Source organism: Musca autumnalis, unplaced genomic scaffold (assembly GCF_047663935.1).
Source record: "Musca autumnalis isolate F117 unplaced genomic scaffold, ASM4766393v1 scaffold_2, whole genome shotgun sequence".
NCBI lineage: Eukaryota > Metazoa > Arthropoda > Insecta > Diptera > Muscidae > Musca > Musca autumnalis.
The window spans coordinates 105870236-105891028 of NW_027411755.1; the positions used below are offsets into that span (position 1 = coordinate 105870236).

General features: G+C 36.4%; 1 protein-coding gene and 1 long non-coding RNA gene across 2 annotated transcripts in view; one reads left to right on the forward strand and one right to left on the reverse strand.

The window, feature by feature from the left end:
- The window catches only part of LOC141394400 (CD2 antigen cytoplasmic tail-binding protein 2 homolog), a 323405-nt gene that overhangs the window by 80186 nt on the left and 222426 nt on the right, over positions 1 to 20793 (forward strand). The window lies entirely within an intron of this gene.
- Positions 11570 to 20745, reverse strand: LOC141394402 (uncharacterized). The gene is made up of 4 exons (XR_012410402.1): positions 20720 to 20745; positions 20618 to 20640; positions 12170 to 12320; positions 11570 to 12089 (listed from the first exon to the last, which is right to left on the reverse strand). It is a non-coding gene; the product is annotated as an uncharacterized lncRNA (long non-coding RNA).

Here is a 20793-nt window from a genome sequence, read left to right on the forward strand (position 1 = left end):
TCGAATAACAGATAGTGACGAAAAGTACAGTTGGTTGTTACATTATTGGTGGTGTTACAAATTGGTGGTGTTGAGACCACAGCTATCATTGACTCGGGATCAAAATACAATGTGGTGGATCGAGAAAATTGGATGGATTTGAAAAGCAAAAATGTAAATGTAATCAGTCGCCAGAAACAAAATGATAAGACATTCAGATGGTTCAGATAGATGGTAGGATAAAAGGGGAAACTTTTATTAGGGCGCGATACGGCTATATGTTTGCAAGTATTAAAAATAGGAAATAACATCAACCAAGTTACTGGGAAAACTGATGATCATCAACTTGGCAAAATCGCCGTTATCGTAGTTCACATACCGATAAAAGAAAATGTAAAACCCATAGTACAACCGTATCGGCGTATCCCTGCTCCACTCGAGGAAGCTGTCGACAGAAAGATACAAGAAATGTTACGGCAAGGCATTATTGAAAAGGTGAATGGTCCTTCGAAATGGGTTTCTCCGGTTGTCGTGGTGCCAAAACGAGATGATACACGTCTATGTGCCGATATGCGTCGAGGAAATGAGGCGGTCAGTAGAGAAAATCACCCGTTACCAACGATAGACGATTTTCTACCACATAAAGGCACCGGTAAATTTTTCTCGAAATTGGACATTAAGCAGGCCTTCCACCAGGTTGAAATTGCTCCTGACTCAAGAGAAATCAGGACCTTTATAACTAAGCGTGGACTCTATCGTTATACTAGGCTGATGTTTGGCATTACATGCGCTCCAGAAATCTTTCAAAAAAATATGGAACAGGTATTAAATGGTTGTGACGGGTGTCTTAATTTTATCGATGATATTATTGTTTACGCGGAGACGAAAAATGAACATGATAGACGTTTGAAGAAGGTTTTTGATCGTCTTCGAAAATTTAATGTGACACTCAACATAAACAAATGTGTCATTGGATTTTCAGAGCTTGTGTGGCATCGATTGTCGCCAAACGGGATCACACCAACGTTTGATAAAGTGCCATCAAACGTTTCCGAGAACCTTTGACATCTGAAGAGGTACGTAGTTTCTTAGGACTGGTCAATTATGTGGGAAAATTCATACCAAATTTGGCTACAATTACCGATCCTCTGCGCAAGTTAACCCACAAAGATACCCAATTTGAATGGAATTCAGTTCATGCAAAAGCTTTTAATGAGTTAAAACAGTATATGTCAACGGAAAAAACACTTGGGTATTATAGTGCAAAAGATCGTACCCAAATTATTGCAGATGCCAGTCCAGAAGGACTACGTGCTGTTCTTATACAATTTAACGAATCAGGTCCACGTATATCATACGCTAGTCGCAGTCCATCCGCTACCGAGAAGAGGTACGCACAAACAGAGAAGGAAGCCCTTGCTCTGGTATGGGCAGAAGAAAGATTCCATTACTACGTTTATGGGAAGCTATTTGAACTAGTCACCGACACACAAACCACTGGAGACAATCTTCGCACCGAGATCAAAGCCATGTGCACGTATCGAACGATGGGTATTGAGATTACAGTCATACCGATACAAAGTGATCTACCGGCCTGGTAAGTCAAATATAGGCGATCCACTATCACGACTGGCCGTTGGTTCAACAGCAAACATTGGAATTACTGGAAAACGGTGCGAAGAATCAGATTATATGAAGCAGAATTGAGTTTTGCTGATCGTATACTATTAAGAGGCACACGTATTGTCATTCCATCGGACTTGCGGAGTCGTGTACTAGATTTGGCCCATGAAGGACGGTATGACGGTAATGAAAAGACGACTACGAGCAAAAGTATGGTGGCCTAGAATCGATCAAAATGTTGAAGCAATGGTAAAAAAGTGTCAAGATTGTATCTTGGTTAGTTTACCGTCTACTTCAGAACCAATACGCAGAATCGAATTACCATCAGAGCCGTGGCAGCACCTATCAGTAGATTTTTGTGGACCATTACCATCGGGTCACCACCTATTTGTCATCGTTGATTACTACAGTCGTTTCATGGAGGTGGAGATAATGACAAAGATCGAGACAATGGAAACCATAAATCGATTAGAAATAATTTTTGCGCGATTTGGATTTCCAGTATCCATTACGGCAGGTAATGGACCACAGTTTGGCGCTGAATTTCGAAATTACTGCGAAATAAACAACATTATATTGTTAAACACGACCCCATACTGGCCCCAGCAAAATGGTGAGGTTGAGCGCCAAAATCGGTCACTATTGAAGGTACTGAAAATAAGTCAAGCAACGAAAAGCAACTGGAAAGCGGAATTGTTGAAATATTTGCTGATGTATCGAACAACAACACTCTCAACAACTTTGAAGTCGCCAGCCGAGTTGATGTTCAATCGGAAGATAAAATATAAGCTTTCAACTATTACACAGCCCTTGGAAATAGACGAAGAACTGCATGATCGTGACAAAGAACAAAAAGAAAAAGGAATGGTATATGCAGATTCCAAGAGAAATGGTGGTGATATTAAAACGGCAGGTTGTGACGAATATGTTAGACCCACCATTTGAGCCAAACATACATAAAGTATTGAAAAGGAGTGGTTCTGAAGCTTTGGTTGAATCGACGGAAAATGGAAAAAGGAAGCGACGAAACGTTGCACACCTAAAACGAATTTCAATTGACGGCAGTATAAATGAATCATCGTTCGATCGACTTGAGAACGAAGGAAGTCAATCAAAGCCTTGTGCCCGAACCACAGGCAATCAATCTCCTTCGATCGGGGACTTGGGATCGCCGCAACAGGGGCGCCTATTGCCAGTCAAACGCAGATGTCAAAAGCCAATACGATTACAGGATTACCGAATGCAATCAGGATAATAAAGGAGTATAAAAAAGGAGTATCTGTAGTATCGGTAGCATAGACAATAACATCATGTTTATATCAAATATGAAAATATAATAAATTTTACTTTTTACGGAGTTCGAGAACAATTCAGACGTGTTTTATTTATAACTACGGACTATTACAGTACCTCTTCTTGGGCAGCACTTCTTGTTTTTGTTCTCACTCACCCCCGTACTGCACATCCTTATCATCAACCGGTATTATCAATTTCTTTTGTCGCATTGTTACATTTTGTGCGCTTGCTCCACCACATTTAACTCTTTCTGTACATCTGCTTCACACACGACTTTTTTTATATCCATGTTTGTTGTTGTTTTGTTTTACAAACCAGTTTTCAGTAATTTCTGTTCGTCTTCTTTTTTGACGTTGTTGTTTTGTTTCACAAACCGGTTTTCAGTAATGTTTGTTCGTCTTCTTTTTTTCCGTTAAACCAACTTGTTGATTTCAGGCAGAATGGCAATAATATTAAAAAACAAGTAAGAACGGCGTTAAGTTCGGTCTCCACCACAAGTTGTATTGAAGTAATATGAAATAATTAGTTTCCTTTTGTGTATGAAGAAGACTTAATACTAAACTTCAGCAATTTCGGTAAAACAATGTGAGGCACCGTTCTATGGGGGCTATTTCAAAACGTCGATCTATAACGACAAATTTCTGACGGAAAGTTTTCAGACTCAAAGAAGGCTAAATACCAAATTTCTTATATTTCGGTAAGAAAATGTGGCTAAAAGTTAAAAAAATACCGAAAATCAAGAAGTACGCTTCTATGGGGATATAGGAAGACGTTGACCTATACTGATAATACTCTTCTGGAATATTTTATAACTCTTGGAAGACTAAATAACGAATTTCAGCCACTTCGGTGGGATATTGACGTCACAATCTTCAGTATTACGAAAATCGGGTGGTACCGTTCTAAGGGGGCTATATCGAAACGTGGACCTATACCGACGAATTTTAGCCGAAAATGGGGCAATATAAAAGCGTGGACCTGTACAGACAAATTTCTGGCGAACAGTTTTATATCACATTGAAGACTAAATACCAATTTTCAGCCATTTTGGTGGAATATTGAGGCCACAACCTTTAAAAATACGGAAAATCGGGAGGTACCTTTCCATGGGGCTACACGAAGACGTGGACCTATACCGACAAATTTAAAGGGAAAGTTTGAGTACCCCCAACGAAGTCTAAATAACAAATTTCAGCCATTTTAGTGGAATATTGAGGCCACAACTTTCAAAATTCCGAAAATCGGGAGGTACCGTTCTATGGGGGCTATATAAAGGCATGGACCGATACCGACAAAGTTCTGGGGGAAAGTTTTGTACCACCAACGTAGACTAAGTACAAAATTTCAGCCATTTCGGACTGACAATAAAGCTAAAACCTTCAAAATACCGAAAATTGGGAGGTACCGTTCTATGGGGGCTATATCAAAACGTGGACCGATATTTCGACTTTATAGGGTCTCCGACGAATATTTCGGAATGACAAATTTAATTATATCCTCCATATGGTGGAGGGTATAAAAATTTTTCAATTTTTTATGGACAGGCGCATTAATTCCACTTCTGAATTTTAGTGCGAAAGACTTTTGTTAGATGTATTCTGTTGATTTAGTTTATTTTCTTTATTTGTTTTTATTAACAATTTACAGGAGCCGAGGGCGAGTGTGTGTTTATTCTTTTCGTTGTCTAACAATGACTAACTCGCTCAACAGTCGTTGGTTACCTCTCGACCAACAATGCCCACAAACATAATAACACCACACGCACTCTTGCGCTCTCGAGAGAGTAAACAAATATTATATCTCTTAGTTTCTAATTGCTTAATAACTAGAACAGTTTACGAGTACACTAGCTATCTAAACAAAAGGGTAGCGATCAACGTATAAATATACTAAATATGTAAGAGGAGGATCCAATGAACTGAAATGATCTTAAAGCATATTTGACAAATATACGCTGAACTCACTCAACACGAGAAATATGGCTTTAACTATGTGGATCCCAGATTATTGTGCAATATTCAATTTTAGATCTGACATACTCCGTGAAAATTACTTTCAAGGTATAAGGATCTGTATCATTTTATATGTTTTAGGGAGTATGTAATCAATGTGGGGTAACAATGTCATGGCTAAATCGAAAATGACCCCAAGATCACGAATTTAAGTGACAGTTGTAATTGTATACTCACCCAATGTAAAACAGCAATGAATAGGATGACGTAATTTATTATAAGATAAATGAAAGCATTTGGACGTATTTAATGGTAATTTATTTTTTCACAGTACAGTATTTACTTTTGAGAAAATCTTAAGATCGTCCGCATACTCGTAAAGTAAAAACTTTGACCTATGAAAACATATTGAAACATCATTAATAATGCCTTGTTCATACTAAGCCTAATTCCCCCTCTATTCATTGTTCGACCCCAAATTACGATATAATTATTTTTTTTTGAAATTTTGCCTGTTAGATTGAACCCACGTCCTTGAAAACATATCAAAAAAATGTTGTCACGGCGTGTTAGCGTTCAAAGCCAAAACTCATAACTTCAAAGGCATCGCAAAAAGCGGTTGTTGTGAAGAAAATACATTTCAACGGCCAAATATCCGTTAATGTATAAAAACACATTTGCATTTGAAAAACGATAAGTTCTAGGACAGAGAAGCCATTACATAGTCGATACGTCCGAAGATTTGCTTTACCACCAATGAAACCAGGTAACGTAATTTGGTGACTATGTGGGTTCGAGTCCATGGCTTTCCTTTTTCACTTGCAAATAATTTCAGATCATTAAGCTTAACTCTAAACGAGAAAATTAATAAAACGATATAATTACTTAAGCTGTGTTCCTTTACTTACCTGATGTTACCATTTTTAACATTTGTTGCAATTTTTAACCTTGACAAATTCTCTTAGGCATATAGGACAATCCACATTAAGAAGATTGAAAATTCAGTATAGATAGTTTCCAACCGACTCCCCTGCTCCAACGTTGAAAAACAAATTTCACTGAATGTTGTCAAATAACTGTAGATCTGCCCGAAAAGAAACCATGTTGATTAGGCGATATTATTGATTTTGATAGGAACAATATTTTTTGTATATGATAGAAATGGAAGATAATATTAAAATTGGTTATACGCCGTTACATCATGTTTATTGTCATCTTTAAACACGGGGTTAATTAACGCGGACATCCAACGGTCAATGAATGTACCTTCTGTGAGGGATAAATTAAAAATGAAAGAAATAGCATAACTAAGACTATCATTACACTTTTTCAAAAATTGAGCACAGATCCCATCTGAATCTACGTTGGTGCCATTTTTCATTTCAGTGATGGCTTCATAAACATGATCTTAATAACACTAAATAACATCAACATTATCATTGAAATTTGAAAAATAAATCTTAAAATTGGATATGAAATAATCGGCAAACAAATTGACTACTTCATTTTCTGTTTGTGACGTTATTATATTGAATGTTACAGAGGAAGGGATATACGTCCGCCGCTCTTTGCACTTTAACACCAAAAAGTTTTTGGTTTAGATTTTATTTCACTTTCTGTATTAAATAAGTATTGTTTGTATAAATAGTCGATGGTCATTCTAGCACGATTTCAACATGGCGACGTCAAGTTTATAGGCGAGGGGTATGAAGTAGTGAACCCATGTACATGGTTTTCTGTGTTTGTTGTGTTGCCTCTTCTTTTTATTCGTTGCAAGATTTTTTCTTAAATTTTCTTTCATTTTTATTTTCTCAAGCAAACGATAACAACAGAGCAAGCATAAAAAGATTTAATAAATACATTTAATTAATGAAATAGTGCAAATTTAGCTATTAATAAAACTATTGATGATAATTACTTTGTGTTTTTTTTTTTGTTTTTTTATTTATGTTTGTTTTGTTTTTATTGTTATGAGAAACGCGAATGGTAAACTAAAGAGGACACTCAAAAATCTTAAATTTCGCATTAACGTGTGTGGACACTAACGAAACTTGAAAAGAAACTTTAACGGAATTGGTTTCAAGAAACCTTGCTAGTCTGACCATCGACATACTTATTTAAGAAATTAAATACACGTTGGTATTGAGTTCGAAAATCTTTTCTGAAATTCATTTCGAAGATTTTTAATTTTTTTTAAGATTTTTATTGTACCAGGGCTGCCTATATGGATTATCATTCTTACGTGGCACGTGTTCATTAAGTATAGCTAAAACTTTATCAATGAAGATATTATAGCATTGTTCTGTAGAACATTGCGCAAACAAGGTTTTCCAATTATCCAAGAGCAAATTAGAGTTTAGCATTTCAAAATTACAGCTATTGAAATTAAAGGCTGGCGCGATATTATTAGAATGTCATTTAATAAATTCAAATGCACTGATTTCCAGTGAGAGTGGATTATGATGAATATTAGATGGAGATAAGGGCGTTAATGGCTCATACAATTCATATATAATGTAATCGGAAACAAAAAAACAGATCAAGGAATCTGTTCAGTTTATTAGAAACGTGAATGATTTGACTTAAATTCATTGCCAAAAGAGAATTATAAAATTAATTTCGTATTCTTTTATAACATTAATAAGAGACAGAGCCTCATTGCGTACGAACTGAGCCCATGAGATATTGGGCAAATTAAAATCACTGTCATTAATGGAATCCCCATTTAATGTTGAGATATTAGCAATACATATGTTCATCATACAAATCGCCTACGCTACCAGTGGATATACATATATGATACACATAAATATAGTTTAACTTTTAAGCCAAATATACACACAATAAATTGATCAAGTAGACCATTATGGTCATTAATAATACATAGTATACACCCATATGCACATAGTACAGCATTTCCGTCTTTTCTATAGACATTGTATAATTTAGTATCAACAAATTCCGCATTCGAAAAATCATCATTCAGCCACGTTTCAACAAGTACAATGATAGCTTTGTTCCTTTACTTTTTTAATGGTAACAGAGAAAACTGTCAAAATTGCTCTCTCATGAACAGTTTACCAGAAAAAGAAAGGAACGAAAAAATGGTAGATCTGGTAGCAATGTCAAAAAGAAACATAAAAATGCAATTCTCTTCTTTTATTTCACAGTTTTTAATTTGTTTGTCAGCGTTCGCCTTTTTCTTCTGTTTTTTTTTCATTGTCAAAAAATATCGAAAAACAGCTCTGCCATTTTTTACCTGAAGAAATTCGTCTGGTAGCCCGTGGTAGAAGAGAAAGGAATTTTTGCTCTCTCTCACTATCTTACAAATGGCTTCTTGTTTTACCAGTTTTGGAGTTAAAGAACGCTTTTCAGGTTAAAAATGGTAACAAATGGTAAAAATGGTAACCTCAGGTAAGTAAAGGAACACAAGTGATATCAAAATCACACTGAGAAGAAAATTTATATACATCTTTAGATTAGTACGCAAACCTGATACATTCTGGTAGTATACTCTTAAACCATTGATGGAGTTAGCTAACTTTGATGACTCGGTGCTGGATTTTTGCGAAAATGTATAAATGGACGTACCTTAATATCCATTGGCCACAAATCTGGATCCAATTTCCATTGTAAAATCATGATGTTACTCCAAATTTAAAGTTAACTCTCTTTAGATTGGCATTTTCAGCATCTTTTTTATTAGCTTAGCTCAGTTTTGATATTTGAATTCGTTCGTACATAATTTATAATTTGCTCTGCAGATGCACTTGGCTTAAACGAAGACAGGAGAATCCATTATTTGGATTTAATTATTTCTAAGTCATTTGGTTTGGGATTAGAACCAAAGACAACATTACGCCGTTTACGTCTACGCCTCTGAACATCAACCCAATCAGGCGTGTTGCTGTTGGTCTGTATTAGATACTTCATTAGCAACATGTACGTTACCATACATGTTAGCTTCACACATGTCAGTATTATTATCACCTTCAGTTACTGCAGTATGTGTTGATGACAAAGATGAGCAAGACAACGCGGGAAGAATTACCTTTTTATTTTGTTCCACCATTCTATGTTGAGTTATCACCAGTTATGCAAACTAGGTTTGCGGATGTTTGTTAGAGATGATGTGCGTAAAAATATGTTGATAGGGTGATTGATATGAATATAGCGTAGTATGTGTCTTGTGTCTTATAAAATGTGATATGAGGATGTTGAGGGTGTGATTTGGTGTAAGTATGATGAGTGATGTATTAATCCAAAATGGTTATGGGGAAGATGAATCGTGTGACTGTTCGATGATTTATAGAAGGATGTATTCCAGACTTCGGGGAACCAAATATGACCAAGTAAAGGCATGTTTGAACCAATGAGATCGTAGAGAGAAAAGTTGGCGCAGATTGTCTTTTTACAAAAGTCTGCCAGTTCATTTAGACCGTCGAAGCCCTTGAACTTTATAAAATCTTCAACTGTTGAATAGTTGTAAAGGCTTTGGAAGCATCTTCTAGCGTTATTGTACTCACTGCAACTGAATATGACGTGCGCAGCCGTGTCTTCCACGTTGCACATGTCGCAAAGGTGTGAGGGTGATACATTAATCTTAGCCAAAGTGCTGTTACAAAAACAGTGGCCACTTAAAATTCTGTTCAACATTTTTTGGGAAAGAGGATCCATAGTTGAAGCTTTGAACCAGGGCGTTCTCGAAGTACTTGGAAAAATTTTAAAAAAGTGAGAGTTTCCGTGATTTGCTAAATCCTTGTCCTTTCATTAAGCGACCAGGGCAAGTCTAACAGTGTGCCCTCCCTATGTGCGTTCTTCGCTGCACGATCTGCAAAATCATTATAGCTAATATTAGAGTGACCTGGAATATAATGAAGTTCAACAGTAAAGGAAAGAATATTCACCTTGCTAATGAACTAGTCAAGAATGTAATTTTTGTGATTGTTGCTAGCTACCGCCTGGATACCACTAATGCCAAGTTTACACTTGCGCTCCAAAATCCACTGGATTTCATGAAATCCTGAAATACACCCCCATGTTTACATTTATTTTTTGTTGATTTCAAACATATCACAATGATCAAGGTATGCATATGCGCTGCTGATCGCACACGAAATTTCAAAACAAGTTGTTGTAAATTGAATTAATCATCAAAAATATACGACAATATAGAACTTTACAACTTTATTTGGAAACTTATCGTAAAATTATCTATATATCGTATTAATTGTGTATAGTACTAACAAATGAAAAAATAAAAAAATGATTTTATTGTTGAGACATCGTTGTAATAAATTTTGATAGGTAAAAGTTGTGCTCAGAACCTGCACAATATTAGTACTTGCAGTAGTTTTCCCGTTTAGTGCTAAAAATGCGTTCCCGTACTCCGAAATCTAGCAAGACTTGCACTTATCTTTAAACAAAAATAGCGCCGAATAACACCCTCTTCTCCTGTTTTCGCCATACAATTTGTTCTAATATGATAGCTGATACGTTGATTTTGACGTTTATTATGGAGTTTTTGCAATTTCCGTCATTTTTTCGTTCCCGTATTTTTTAAGAAATTTGTACTGGGAAGCAATTTTTGACAATTCGCTCTTTTTCTAACATTACCATTAAAAAAGTACGGGAACACAATGAAAAATAGCATTGTAACAAAGTAATTTAATATTTTTTTCACATTGTTTACAAATTTTGACACTAAAATTTTTTGTTGCAGCAATTGACCATCTACCTTGTTTATTGTGATACGTGAAAAGTGTTGCAACTTTTGGTACTTTTTTAGGCAAAAGCAGGGTTGTATATCATGTGTACTGTGATTTCGATGTTGATTTCGCTGAAATCACGAAAGGAGATGATTTCATTTTTGTATGCGAAATCATGAAAAATCTTGCTTGATTCCGCGCGAAATCACGAAACGACGCCAAATGTAAACTAAGCATAAGGCTCTCTGTGAGAATTGCAATGCGGTTTAAATGATTCCTTTCAGCGTACACGAGTGCTTTCAAAAACGCAAGCACCTCCGCAGTCATTGATGAGAATTGTTTGTTAACATAGGACTCTGTGATGTTAGAATTGAGATGAAAAATACCGCACCTGTCAAGCTGTCTGATATGGAACCATCCGTGTTAAAAATTTGAAAATCATTATTTTGAAGAAGGTTGAGTTTTTCTGAGGCCAATTGCAGAATTATTTCCTTACTTGCGTCTGCCTTTTCGACACTAATTTCTTAAAAAAGTCATCGTATATAAGGATGTTGTTAAGAACAGAGCCATAAAGCTTGGTTAAGGCTATGTTGTTCAGGATGCTGGAAAATTTCCTCCAAATCACAGAATAACTGGTGTTAAGTGATGGATTTTTAGACATCAACTCTGCACCTGGCAGTGCAAAGGCAACGCATTTTGCAAGTTCTTTAGCTGTGGCACTTTGAAACCTCTGACGTGGTGGAAGTTCAGCGGCAAGGTTGTATATAATTGGCACTGGAGCTGATTTGATCAACCCGAGGGACTTTTGTAGTGGCCACCTTCTTAAACATTAACGAAAGTCAAACACTGCAGTCAGATCACTGCCTTCAACAAAAATCAAAGGCAATCAATTTGTATGTCAAAGTATCAAATATTTATGACAAAAATTTTGCAGGAAGTTGTTTATCCATATTTGACTCTATATTCTGCCAAATCAATGGAAAATATGAACACAAAAAAAAAAACCTTTCAAAATGTCTCGAATCAAGGTACCATTATGTGGATCCATACATAATCAGCGCCTATAGGTTTATTTTTTTATAATTGTCAAATACCCTTTCAGAACCAAATCACACAAAATCTTTTAAATTATGGACCGAAACCTTCGCACCATGTATCGGGATGTATCTATATATGAGAACTTGAATTTATTTTACACATAATGTGAATATCGATATGTCTGGGCGAAATATTTATGTCAAATCTGCCGTACCAGCTAAACAACATTGCACTTTTTTCAATAATACTTTACTTTCATAGTAAAAAGATTTAACAACTCTATATTTGGAAACACCATTATTCTTTATTGCAAGACATTGACATTATCATTTCGCACCATTTAGGGAACACTGCATTTGACCCAACTATCCCTTTCAGGAATCACTAATATTGCATCCTCGCCAGCATCTCCACTGGTATATTTATCCATAGCTGCCTATATTAATTTGGCAAAAACCATTTCCATTTACTATTGGGTTGACATTAAAATGACCTGGAAAAGTAAATCTTCATTGGGGTCCAATCTAATAATCCACAGGAATAAATTGCATTTTGTTCTTATCGTCAACTTACCCAAATTATGAATAACACAATAATTTCTGATAATGACACATCAATTTTGTTTTGATTAAACATTCTTCTCAAAGTTGTGATTTTGTTAGTTCGAGATCCCAACTAGACGATCAAATACGCTTATAAGCAACCCTCTTTGATAGAGTAAGTACTGTACACGAATGTTCAGAGCAAATGTACAAGCAATTGTGAAATCAATATCATCAAGAAAAAAAGAACAATTATTCTATCATGTATTATAAATTAAAATTTTTATACTTTTCTATGGTAGCTTCTGTATCACAAATTTTTGCATCAAAACTATCAAAAAGTGCCAAAAATAATAAAGACATTTTCCATAGTTAATCATCTAAAAACACTGGAGTGATTTCATATTCAAAGGCTAGAAATTCCAGACAGTTGTGGTTTATTTCTGTAGTTATAAATGCAATTGAATTTCAAGGCCAAAAACCCAAGAAGAGTGGCTGAAGTGACTTTCGTATTCTACCCACAGGGTAGAGTCGAAACAAGTAACCAGTTATCCCGTTATCCCCAATTAAGCCAGCAATTTCCTGCAAATTGATACATACAAACCATATTGATCAGCAAAACCACAATCAGTTCATCCGTACAAGGTATACATGTCTCAAGCCCCAATTTTCGTCAAAAGCGAGAATTATCCCTGGCTGCAGAAAAAAATTATACATGTGCTTCCCCTGTGACAGCTACGCCATATAACATTTGAATACCGCCTTGATTGCATAACCTAAGCAATATAATAATAGTAAAAATCTCTGTGAGCCATAACCTGAACCGCTACGGTTCCCCAGCACATATATACGTTTGCCCATAATACGTAATTTCTCATTTGGAACACACGAAATTGCTACATCACTATTAAATTGTGTCACAGTACAGTTTTTAACAAATATGATACTAAACCCGAGGTAACCTTTGAAATCGCCGCCCACTAGAAAAGAAATCTAGAGTACAGCATCCGATACGACACCTACTCCCACCTTCGTCAATATTTCTGCAAAAACAAGATTTACCAGAATCGACATTGTAATCACATGTACATGTAGGAAACTCTAAAAACTCGTCATCCAGAGAAGAAGAACTATGGGAAATACCATATGTTTCACCAATCCATATCAGCTATAATTAAGTATATTCTTTATCAGATTCCATATCAGTCAATTTAAGTGCATTACATATACATCTCCACCAATATCTTCTTTCTTAGAATTATCAACTGAATTAAAAAAAAATAATTACACTCAATTATAGAATTATTTGAATAAAAATCTTTCACTACTCTGAAATGTATATTTAACGCATAGAAATTGAACTTAAAATAATATCAACGTATACCAACAATTTACGACCAACGTAAGATTACAGCATCCAACCTTTCATCAAGTGCATACCATAACAAACACCCAATCATCACCAAAAGTTCGAGCGGAGGCCTTCATCGACTGTGGAGTATTGGGGGTAAGTGGTTTTTTTTCTGTAATGATTGTTACATTCATTCACAAATTTCTTACGTTGGACTCAGAATTTGCAATCAGAGAGTAAGATCATATCAAACTGTTATACCCATTGATAAACAATAAAACAAAAAGTGTCCTAAATCATTGTTCTCCCTGTATTGGAGTAACTCTAATTTTTTACCGTTTCATATGATCTCACGCTCGTAAGAAAATAATAATACTTTACGCATCATAGATATTTCTTGGATTCACAAAACAAAGACAAAAAAATGTATCTTCATTTAGAGAAATTTTTCATTATAAGAAAGTAAAACATTAACCCATTAGGGGATGTTATCTTTACAACATAGGCATACTCTCAATAACGAATTTGAATAAGAGTAAAGTCTCTACATAAAATCGTCTTTCTGAAATCCAATAGTTGTATTTTATATAATATAAAACAAAATAAAAAAATGAATTGAATGATCTTTCCAAATATTCGATGGATATTAAGGGTTATTTTAAATAATTTTGTTTATATTTTTTTTCGCTTCAAATGAAGCCCTGCTTAATCTTATTCAATTTCTATAATGCCACATTTATAAAATTGTCACTGTATCTATGAATTATTACCAAATAAGAGCAATATATAGTATCATTATCATAACTTATCATCCCACTTATGAATTAAATAAATTTGTTGAACTGAGCTCAAGATGAGTTTCTAATTAAATTTTATGACGTTTCTTATAAAGGCATAAGGTCTTAATGTGGTTGTGATGGAAATCAGGGGTTCGTATAAATCGAAACGGCCAAAAGAACAATAGGATGGTGAGGGTCTTGAGGCCAGGTATCCTAATAACAACTTGGATACCCAAATATACAATAAAAAAAAATAAAAAAACAAACAATATCGAGTAACAACATTTAAATTTCAATACCGGCTTAGAGGGGTACCATGTTCATCGTAATTTTTTTTTTTATTCTTTTATCAATTTATTTTGTCATGTAGTTTCAATAAATAGGGAGTCTACAATAATATTGATGTAATGCAAACAAGGCCTAAGAAGGGAAGGACCGAACCCCCCCAATCCGACTGCAGTTAGCGATTTAATGGCTCCCGTAGTCCTAGCCCGACTTAGGTTCCATGATGCCTTGAATTTTTTTTGATAACCAATTGCATCTGCAACATTTTAATGTTGTGTACATTACAGATTTTGGCGCCCAACGTGGGGCCCGAAGAATACCGACCTGGTTTTTCGGCTCTTTCCGATTCTTTCTTTATTTTAGATTTCAATACAGTGGGGATTTTAAACTAGTATTTTTTGTAGAACGTCAGGACACATAATCATTTGTAAGTGTCTCCCTGGAACTTCTGTAATTTGTAGTTAACTTCAATTTACTGACCGTTGTACTACTGCAAATGTACTATTCCCTGCCATTTCTTCATAAAATATAAATTTTTAGTCTCCAAAAATATTTATAGTTCTTTTGATCGATCTTTCTATATGACTTAGCTATATGACTTAGCTATATGACTTTGGATCAGCACATAGATAAGTGGAAGTTATCTCTAGCTAGTGTGTCAGATGGAAGTCGGTTCTTAGAAATATAAATATGCCATAGAATAAATTTGTAAACCATTTGTTGCTCGAAATTTCTTTTTTTTATTATTATCACTCCATAATTTTGTACCTTTGTCCTATAGAAACGTCAAACCATTATGATAATATTTTGATTTACCACAATTGAAATTTGAGAGAAACAAAAACACTTGTTCATAAAAACCTACTTTTTATCAAAATCGAATTGTCCATTATGGCAGAGGGAGGAACAATACCCCCGGAGTTGCCTCCAGAGTCCCTGTCAATTTCGACAGATATACCAAGAGTATGTGATCTTTGTAATCAAAATTTAGATCATAGTCAAGAGTGCTTAATCATTAGTGAATGTGCACATCCCTTCCATAGGACATGTATTGAGGCACATCTTTCAAGTTCCTCGGAATGCCCTGTGTGTAGGCGTGTTTGCAATCTCAACGAACTAAGGGCTTTCAACATGGCTCCAAAGCCTCCTCCACCGCCTAAAGTGATTATTGCAAGAGGTAAGGGTAGGGGTGCCATGAGCAGACCCTACATTACACGAAGTGTTGCCAAAAACATATTCCAGGATAATCAAATCCATCAGACGGAAGCTAATAAAACGCCTCCGCAAGACATGCCACATGATTCTTCTACCACCTCTCCTTTTCATGACACTAGCCCACAAGCATCAAAGGACGTGGTAGACTACCAGGAAATAAATCGTATGATTAAAAGTCAGATAGATTTACTGTTACGAAATTTAAATCTTCACCAAATTAGTATTACAAATAGTGTTCCACAATCAAATCAAATCCCTCATAACTTGGGTAACCAGAACCAAAACCATCACTTAAAAGACATTCACCAAAATAGCAATTTTCCCAATTTTCCAAACATTGGAGGTAATCTACCAAATCATGCTATTCAAAATATCCAAAACAATATGCCAAATCAAATCCCTCATAACGGGGGTAACCAAAACCATCACTTTAAAGACATTCCCCAAAATATCAATTTTCCTAATTTTCCAAACATTGGAGATAATCGACCAAATAAGACTATTCCGAATCCCCAAAATCATTTACCAAACCAAATCTCTCATAATGTTGGTAACCGTAACCTTCACTTTAAGGACATTCCCCAAAATAGCAATTATCCAAATATTGGAGGTAATAATGCTATTCCGAATCCACAAAACGGTATGCCAAATATGTGGCCGAATCATTTCCCACATAGTGTTTACCCACTGCCATCATATCAGAATCTGAATGTCTCAGGTAGTCTCAGTACAGTAGAAAGGAACGCAGAGAAGATAACGTCAATCATTAATAATTGGAACTTAAAGTTCGTCAACCGGACTAAATATTGATGAGTTCTTGTATAGAGTAAAAACTCTAACAAGGGAAACTCTCAATAATGATTTTACGTTGATTAGTAAAAATTTAAACACTTTATTATCGGGAAAAGCCCGCGAATGGTTCTGGCGGTACCATAAGCGAGTGGACGCCATAGTTTGGGACGATTTTTGCAAAGAGATACGGGCTCAGTACAAGGACATGAAGTCCTCGTTTGACCTTCGTGAAGAAATGCGAAGCAGGAAGCAGAAGCCCGGCGAGACTTATGATGTTTTCCTCGATGCGTTACAAACCATTGCTGATAGGCTTTCTTTTCCTATGTCAGAAGAGGAATTTATAGAAATTGTTGCCAGAAATCTGAGGCCCGAAATTCGTCAGGATCTCCTCTATGTACCCATTCGTTCTTTGGCTCATTTAAGGAAACTCGTCCAAAAAAGAAATGAAATTTTTAACGTGTCAGCCATTTCCCTTCAGAAATCCCATAAAAGGTCAACAATTCGCATGAGAAAATATTTTAAATTAAGGAAAATTTGTGGAAAAATACAAATTTCCACAATTGTCTCCAATCCTCAGGACAAAAGATTCTATGCAAAAGTATCCTTCTTGAACTTCCAAGAATATGGCCTCCTGGATACTGGCGCAAATGTCAGCTGTATTGGTAGCGACCTTGCAAAGCTTGACTTTTCAAAATACCCTAACTTTGAGCCCTGTAGATCCTTTGTGAAAACCGCGGATGCGAAATCTCAGACCGTTACTGGCTGGATCAATGTTTCAATCGCCTTTAATGGAAAAACCAGGGATCTGAAACTATTCATTATTCCCACAATATCCCAAAGGTTAATCCTTGGGATTTTGGAAGTGTTTTGATCTTCTAGGCCATTTTGGACCACAGGATATTATATCCTTTACAAATAACAATCCTTGCGTCTCAGATATATCTGAAATTAAACCTTCCAACGAAGAAAACGTCGATAACCCTCAAATAACATTGTCAACTGGCGAAATAAGCCAATTAGATGGAGTTATTTCTTTGTTTCCCGGCTTTGAAAAGCAAGGTCTTGGCAGAACCGCATTAATAAAACATGCTATTGATGTCGGTGATGCCAAACCTATTAAGCAAAGATTCTACCCGGTTTCGCCCGCGGTAGAAAAGCTGATGTACGCAGAAATAGACCGCATGCTCCAACTAGGAGTTATTGAGCCTCCTTGTTCGCCATGGAGCTCTCCAATGAGGCTCGTGGTGAAACCTAACAAAGTTAGGCTATGTTTGGATGCGCGGAAGTTGAATTCGGTAACAAAGAAGGATGCTTACCCGCTTCCAAACATAGAGGGAATCTTCTCCAGACTACCGAAGGCCAATATTATCACCAAGCTAGACCTAAAAGACGCGTTCTGGCAAATAGGTCTGGATGAGCCATCCAAACAGTTGACGGCATTCACAGTCCCGGGTAGACCACTCTACCAATTTGTGGTTATGCCCTTCGGACTGTGCAATGCTCCACAGACAATGTGTCGACTGATGGATGAGCTCATTCCACCAGACCTACGCCACACGGTCTTCGGTTATTTGGATGATATGGTTATCGTATCGCAAGATTTTGAGACACATATTGGGGTCCTCATGAGAATTGCATCTCAATTTCGAAAGGCAAACCTTACCCTTAATATATCCAAGAGTAAGTTTTGTGTATCAAAAACGAACTACCTTGGGTATATTATCGGTAATGGGGGAATTACGACAGGTCCTGAAAAAGTATCTGCCATAAATAACTGGCCAGTACCTAAAAATTTAAAACAGGTACGGGGTTTTCTGGGCATTTGTGGGTGGTATCGCCGGTTCATACACAACTTTTCTTCGGAGACGTTCCCCATCACGGAAGTTGTATCAACTAAGCGCAAGTTCAAATGGACAGACGAAGCGCAGCACGCCTTTGAACGCGTAAAATCGCTCGTAACGTCAGCGCCAGTGTTAAATAATCCAGATTTCAGTAAGAAATTTTATTTACACTGCGACGCGAGCGATTTTGGAATCGGCGCTGTGTTGGTACAACTGGATGATGAGGGTAACGAGAAACCCATAGCATTTATGAGCAAGAAGCTAAACACCGCGCAACGTAACTATAGCGTTATCGAGCGTGAGTGTTTAGCTGCTCTCGAAGCCATTCAGAAATTTAGATGCTACTTGGAGCTCCAAGAATTTGAAGTTGTGACCGACCATTCCAGCCTATTATGGCTGATGCGACAACCCGACCTTAGCGGAAGACTTGCGAGGTGGGTCTTCAAGTTGCAATCCTACCGGTTTACTATTAGCCACCGGAAAGGAAAGGAACACATTGTTCCAGACGCCCTCTTAAGAATTCCCGATGGAGAAATATCTTCTGTAGAGATATTTGAACCAGGTGTGGACTTGGATTCACCCTATTTTGATGACGAAGACTATAATTCTTTAAAAGCTCAGGTTAAAAATGATCAGAGTAAATACCCTGACATTAGAGTAGTCGATAAATACATTTATTATCGTTCTGAGCATTTTACAGGAGAAGAATTCCAAGAACAATACGCTTGGAAACTGTGGATACCTGCCCGGCTAAGAAAAGAGACCATATCTAAGGCTCATGATAACCCAGTTGCGGCCCATGGTGGAATGGCGAAAACGCTACAATTATTAAGAAGGACCTTTTTCTGGCCAGGTATGGTGCGCGATGTACGCGACTATGTGAGAAATTGTGAAGTCTGTAAGACCACAAAGTCACCAAATGTAATATTGAAACCACCGATGGGAAATTTGATAGAGTCTGTACGTCCTTTCCAACGTCTCTATGTGGATATCCTCGGGCCATATCCGAGGAGCAAAAGTGGACACATTGGTCTACTTATTGTCCTAGACCATCTATCGAAATTTCACTGGCTCTGTCCTTTGCGAAAATTCACTGCTTCTACCATTAAAGATTATCTCCTCAACCACATCTTTCACTTATACGGAGTACCGGAAGTTCTCGTGAGCGACAATGGAAGTCAATTCCGTGCAAACGACCTCAATGCCTTTCTCACAGAACTAGGAATTAAACATGTGTATACTGCACTCTATAGTCCGCAATCGAACGCATCCGAACGGGTTAACCGTTCAATCATAGCGGGTATTAGGGCATATCTAAAAAAGGACCATAAGGAATGGGACCAACATATTTAGTCAATTAGTTGTGCACTCCTTAATGCCGTACACCAAACAATAAATTGTTCGCCATATCATGCCCTATATGGGTTTGATATGGTTACTCATGGTTCTACCTATGAGCTGTTGCGAAAATTGAATCTCTTAGAAGAGCCAACTGCAAAATTATCGAAGGACGATAGCCTCCAAATAATACGGACAGATTTACAAAAGTATATTAAATCAGCTTATGAGAAAAGACAACACAATTATAATCTTAGAACCAGAATCGAATCATATAATGTGGGTCAAATAGTTTTCTACAGGAACTTTGCGCAGAGTAATGCAGAAAAATCCATTAACTCAAAATTATTACCCGTTTTCCTGACGGCGAGAGTAAAGGAAAGGCTTGGCAACCACTATTATTTATTGGAGAATTTAGATGGAAAACCTTTAGGCACTTACCACGGAAAAGACATCCGAACATAGTGACCTTTTTCCATCTAATTCCATTTCTCAAAGATCGTGGAATTATACGGTTTGTAGTGGCCACCTTCTTAAACATTAACGAAAGGCAAACACTGCAGTCAGATCACTGCCTTCAACAAAAATCAAAGGCAATCAATTTGTATGTCAAAGTATCAAATATTTATGACAAAAATTTTGCAGGAAGTTGTTTATCCATATTTGACTCTATATTCTGCCAAATCAATGGAAAATATGAACACAAAAAAAACCTTTCAAAATGTCTCGAATCAAGGTACCATTATGTGGATCCATACATAATCTGCGCCTATAGGTTTATTTTTTTATAATTGTCAAATTCCCTTTCAGAACCAAATCACACAAAATCTTTATCCATAGCTGCCTATATTAATTTGGCAAAAACAATTTCCATTTACTATTGGGTTGACATTAGAATGACCTGAAAAGTAAATCTTCATTGGGGTCCAATCTAATAATCCACAGGAATAAATTGCATTTTGTTCTTATCGTCAACTTACCCAAATTATGAATAATACAATAATTTCTGATAATGACACATCAATTTTGTCACGGCATTAGCAGAACAAGTTTT